This window comes from Dryobates pubescens, chromosome 16 (assembly GCF_014839835.1).
Source record: "Dryobates pubescens isolate bDryPub1 chromosome 16, bDryPub1.pri, whole genome shotgun sequence".
Taxonomy (NCBI): domain Eukaryota; kingdom Metazoa; phylum Chordata; class Aves; order Piciformes; family Picidae; genus Dryobates; species Dryobates pubescens.
Window position 1 is genome coordinate 20933910 of NC_071627.1, and position 6000 is coordinate 20939909.

Below are 6000 nucleotides of genomic sequence, written 5' to 3' on the forward strand. Positions count from 1 at the left end.
GAAAATGCAGGTAAACCTCATTGCTCATTATGCCTTAGTTCAACCTGGCAACAGCTTCTGAACCTGGTAGAAACTTTAATGACTGTTGCTGAATCTTGTTTGAAAGGTTCCTTTGTTTCCTTTTGTTTCCCTGTTCCCTTCCCAAATAAGAATTGTCAGTTTGGGAACAGCTTTCTTGTTCCCTGACAGAAAAAAAAACAACAAAAGTTACTGATGAAGAAAAGATCTTCTTGAAGGTTTTAGTAAAAACATAATTTTCAAAGCCTCTTGCTGTCTCACATGCCAAGACTTTTCACCTACCCCTCTTCATGGCATTGAAATAGAGAAGGTCAAATCTGAAGTCTCACTCACTAGCGTGCTATTATATTGCTCAGGCTCTGGTGCAAACACCATCATTTCTCTGTTATGAGCTCCTGCCAGGTTCTTTGCTTGGGTTTGTTTTGTTGTTGTGGTTGTTTGGGGTTGGTGGTTGGTGGGGGTTTTTTTGTAAGATGGCTTAGGAGACTTTTGTAGTGATAATTACTCAATGTCATGTTAAGCTTTCATCCAATCACATCTGCAATGTTTTAAGCTTGGTTCATCTTCCCGGTTATTGCACTACATTGATCTGTGCAAGCCAAGTACATTGCTTTAGTGTTTTTTGTCTCTCAATTCCCTGTAGAAAAGCCTCACATTTTAAAATAATTTCCTGTGGCCTCGGGGCAGTAATGGATTGATACCAGTCAGAGCATAAATGCACACAATCATTTAATAAGTGTATAACTGTAGGCAGAACTTGTGCTGACTGCAGGTGCTGCAGGTACATCCTGATGTGCAGCTACCTGCAGTTGGGAGAAGAAGCTAAAATGAGACGGCTCACGAAGCAAACACTGGCCTTTACTCTGGCCACGAATTGCTCTTCTTCAGCTACCTGAAACTGTTCCCATCCTCACATTTTTTTAAAGGAAAACAACCATTACCCACAGAATTCCACACTGACTAAATACACATTCCCCTGAACTGGGCTGCCAAACTGAAACGATGATGTTCAGTCCATTCCCCCTTCCATGTTCCCTCTGCCGATGACATGGTTGAAGTTGTCTGCTTGGAAGCTCTTTCTCCCTGCTGCTTTTGCTGTTTGCATCCCTCTCAAACACCTCTTTATATCTAATGGAATCATCTAAATCAGGAAGAAAGTCAGTTAAGGGCATTACAGGGCACTTCAAATTCATGCCCTGGTGGTCTCTGCTCATCTTATTGCCTATATAAAGCTGCCCAGGGCAGTTAGGCTTCCTTCTTACCTGTCTCAGTATGCATAAAATGAAGTGGCATACACCCAGAGATTTGGGAGTGAGGCACACTCAAAAACCTTACTGAAGTCCTGTCTAAGAGAGGATGACTGTTGTGCAGAAATCACATGCCATTATTCACCCAGAGAGTCCAATGAAATTGGTAAGCAGTTCTAGACCACTGAAGAAAGAAACTCCCTATCCTATACTGGCTAAGAATGGAATAGAATCAGTATAGAATAGATTTAAGCAGGTTGAAAGGGACCTTTGAGATCATCAAGTTCAACCTATCAACGCCATCTAATCAACTAAACCATGGCACCAAGCACCCCATCAAGTCTCTTTCTAAACACCTCCAGTGATGGTGACTCCACCACCTCCCTGGGCAGCACATTCCAATGGCCAATCTCTCTTTCTGGGAAGTATTTCTTCCTAACCTCCAGCCTAAACTTCCCCTGGCACAGCTTGAGACTGTGTCTTCTTGTTCTGGTGCTGGTTGCCTGGGAGAAGAGACCAAGCCCCACGTGGCTACAACCTGCCTTCAGGTAGTTGTAGACAGCAGTAAGGTCTCCTCTGAGCCTTCTCTTCTCCAGGATAAGCAACCCCAGCTCCCTCAGCCTCTCTTCATAGGGCTGTGCTCCAAACCCCTCTCCAGCTTTGTAGCCCTGCTCTGGACACATTCCAGCATCTCAACATCATTCCTAAACTGAAAGGAGCTTCAGGTGTAAGGTCCAGAGGAAATCCCCCCAAGTGGGTGGGTAACTCAGAAAGTCCTGTGGTAAAAAATCACATACTTGAATTTTGAGTGAAAAGTTACAATTTCTCTTTGCAATACTTTCTAGCTCTGACTGCTTTCCTCGACCCATTTTTGTTCTTGACATTTTCCCATGCAGAAGTGGCAAATCTCCAAAGTGAACGTCTTTTCATTCAAATTTCCTTGGAAGCAAAGGAATTGTGAGACACTTTCTCGGCAAGAAATTTGGCTCCTTCGGTCGTGGCAATTCCTTTGCACTTCGTGGTTTGAGATCCAACTGGAATCTGTTGTGTAATAGCACTGAGCTGGTCTTTTCTCCCAGGCAAGCAGCACCAGAACAAGAGGACACAGTCTCAAGCTGCACCAGGGGAGGTTCAGGCTGGATGTTAGGAAGAAATTCTTCCCAGAAAGAGAGATTGGCCATTGGAATATGCTGCCCAGGGAGCACATCACACCATCACTGGAGGTGTTTAGGAAGTGAGTGGATGGAGCACTTGGTGCCACGGTTTAGTTGATTAGATGGTGTTGGGTGACAGGTTGGACTTGATGATCTCTGAGGTCTTTTCCAACCTTATTGATTCTATGATTCTATAAATATCAAGGACGGGCTCTCAGGCACCACTGAAGCATTGCATTCCTTGGTTAATTCATTTGTAACTCATTTGTGCTACACAGATTTCTTTTTCTCTTTCTTTTTTGTTGCAATAGAACTTACATTGTGGTAGAAGGAAGAAAGAAAGAAGAAAGTGTGAGAGAGAAGAAAGGCTTTTTTGATATGTGCTGATTGAAATATTTTCCAGAGACAAGTAGTCAAAAATGCTTCAAAGCAGTTCTTGAAAGAGCAGCAGCTGTATCCGATGCCCTAGCTCTTAGGAATGGCCACTTTTTGGGTGTAATTAGGTTTCCTCCTGTTTCCTACTGAACTGGAATTTTCCTGTGATTACTTCAGCCATCCAGCCTTCAACTCAGCCAAGGTTTATGTTGAAATTTGGGAGAGGAAGCGCTGCTCTGCTCCCTCACCCTTTGATGGGCATTTTGGTTTTAAACCTAACACCCTCAGCAAAATGCTTTAGATTCTTCTCTAGTCTCATCATTAAAAGGTTTATGATTCTTCTACTGTAAACTGATAGTTTTACCCAGATGTACCACTTCCTCCTCTAATGATGCACTGACATTGGAGCACTCTATTGAAGCACTGAAGCCATGAGGCGTTCCTCATTGGGTGAGGATAGCAGAGGTGATTTAAACTACCTGCATGGCTGGACCCTGTCTTTCATGAATGGAATTGCCATGGGGGCAGCTGAATTCAGCTGCACCTTGGTCATAACGGGAAAGTTTTGTTCTGATGAGAAGTGGCTACAAACTCCCGAGGCCTCTGCCTTGTGTCCAGGTTTAGAGGGAGCTTTAGCATTTGGTGCATACTACAATGTCCCAGCACCAAATCCTTTCATCTTGCTCTGCTTCAGTTAGTAACTGGAAAGGGAAGATGGAGATTTGCCATGGCAGCCAAAGCAGAAGGGGATTGCGAGCAGCCAGGGTTGTTATCTGTGCTAGTGCTGTGCTTCCTCCTTCTTTAGCACTTATTTGCAGCTCCCTGATATCCAATAATTATTGTCCTGGCACATTTCCAAGAGCACTTTTCTGTGTGTGAAATTCAGCTAGACACATTCTGGATGGCATGGTCTCCTGGCTAGATGAATATCACTCATCACATCAGGCCTCTGGCAGATATTCTGAACTCTGGATTCTCGTTTAACAAATCTTCTGCAACTTTGGCTTGAGATTTGCCAGCCCACTGAACTTTTCTGCAGGGCAGCCCATCTGCAAGAATAGAGAAGAACATAAATTCAGGAAGACAGACAAGTATATTCACCTAGATCCTGATTTCAAACAGCTCTTAAACATTGGCTTAAAGTGTTCAGGAGGGTTGGGGTTGAACTCGATGATCTCACAGGATCACAGGATGTCAGGGGTCGGAAGGGACCCAAAGAGGTCATTGAGTCCAAACCCCCTGCCAGAGCAGGACCATGCAATCTAGCTCAGGTCACAGAGGAATGCATCCAGGTAGGCCTCGAAAGTCTCCAGAGAGGGAGACTCCACAACCTCTCTGGGGAGCCTGTTCCAGTGCTCTGTGACCCTTCCAGCCAAGAAGTTCCCCCTTGTGTTGAGGTGGAACCTGCTGTGCTGCTCTGGAGGTCCCTTCCAACCTCCTATGTTTGTTCTGTGATTTAGATGTGTCTTCAAAGCTGTTTGTGTAAGAGCCACCTTATTTCAAACCCTTGGTCTCGAAACCTTCACACCAGCATTTCTACAGCTCTTCATAATTACGAGGGGAAAAAACCAAACCAGGGGAGTAAGGGAGAGGGAGCACTGGGACATGGAATTTTACAGTGAAAATATAAATAAATTATATCACCCTATACAATTAAGGAAAAAAAAAGTTATTGCTAAATAATAAATAAATACTAAATAATACATCCTTTTAGGGGGGAAAAAAAAAGGTTAACAGCTGATTTCTGTGGGGAAGCCATGAATTAAACATCATGAAAAACAATTAAACTCTGGGAAACAGGATTTCTGATACAGTGGTCAACAATTAAAAATGGATGTGTTCCTCTGCTCCAGGGAAAAGCAGGGAGATGGCATGCTTTCATGCTATGGGGAACAAACCTGCTGTGTGATTCCAGCTGGAAAGATCTGCCAAATATAAAGCAAATACCCAGTGAGCGGCAGAGACTGACTCTGAGAAGCTGCTACACAAAAGGTGGAGGCTGCAGTCGTTACTTCTCGAGGAGAGACACCACTGAGAGACACTCACTCCTCCCAGCAGCAACCTTCTAAATTCTCCACCTGCACTTACTTGCAAATGCAGTTCTTAACAGCGTGGGCAGCTTTACAAGTAAATTCTGATTCAGGTCCACCAGCTGTGACAAGTTTGTCTAGAAATCAGTTGCTGGGAGTGTAACCAAATTGCAGCCTCCCTTCATAGACAGAGTCTATAGCCAGAAGACTACAGGTTGGAACTAGATGATCCTTGTGGTCCCTTCCAACCCTGACTGATACTATGACACTATACTATGAATAAGGAGCAGGTTTAGGAAACACATCTAAGAGCTGATATGCCTCTTTGCAGCTGTCTCTGAGCAAAGTGTATTAATCACAGTACCAAAGGCTGCTCTAACATGACCTTACAGCTTCTGAACTGAAGTTTGTTTCTGCACAGCTCTCTCTGTTCCTTTTTCACAGTCTCAAGCAGCGCCAGGGGAAGTTTAGGCTCAAGGTGAGGAGAAAGTTCTTCATGGAGAGAGTTGTTAGCCATTGGAATGGGCAGCCCAGGGAGGTGGTGGAGTCACCGTCCCTGGAGGTGTTCAAGGGATTGGACGTGGCACTTGGAGCCATGGTCTAGTAGTCAGGAGGTGTTGGGTGGCAGGTTGGACTTGATGATCTTTGAGGTCTTTTCCAACCTTGTTGATTCTATGATTCCTCTGTGCTAAACCTCCTCAGGAAGTTGTATTGGGGCCCCACCTACAGTGAAACAAACAAAATCCTGTTGTTTAAGCCAAAGTCACATAGCTCCTGATCTGATCATTAATACTTTCATAACTTCATTTCTGCTGGAAGCATGTTGGAGAGATGTTTTACCCATGAGTTCACTTCAGTGCCAACAACCCACCTGAATGTGTTGTCCTTTGCCTGCACCTGAGCTGCACGAAGCTGCATCTATAATTGGTTGCCCTCCCATGCCCATTGCTTGGGAATTGTCTGAGTTGTTTACTGTGGCCAATGTGTCTTTGAACAGATGGTAAATATCGTCATCCCTGCCAACAAGAGTCAAGAGATGCCACTAAAATCCATTTAGAACTGGCAAAAAAAGGGGGAAAGAGGTAATTAAAAAAACACCTAGTTGAGAATTTACTCAGGTCTGCTGCAGGTGAAATCTGTCAGCTAATGGGTAGTTTCAAAGTGCTTGTACTGAAT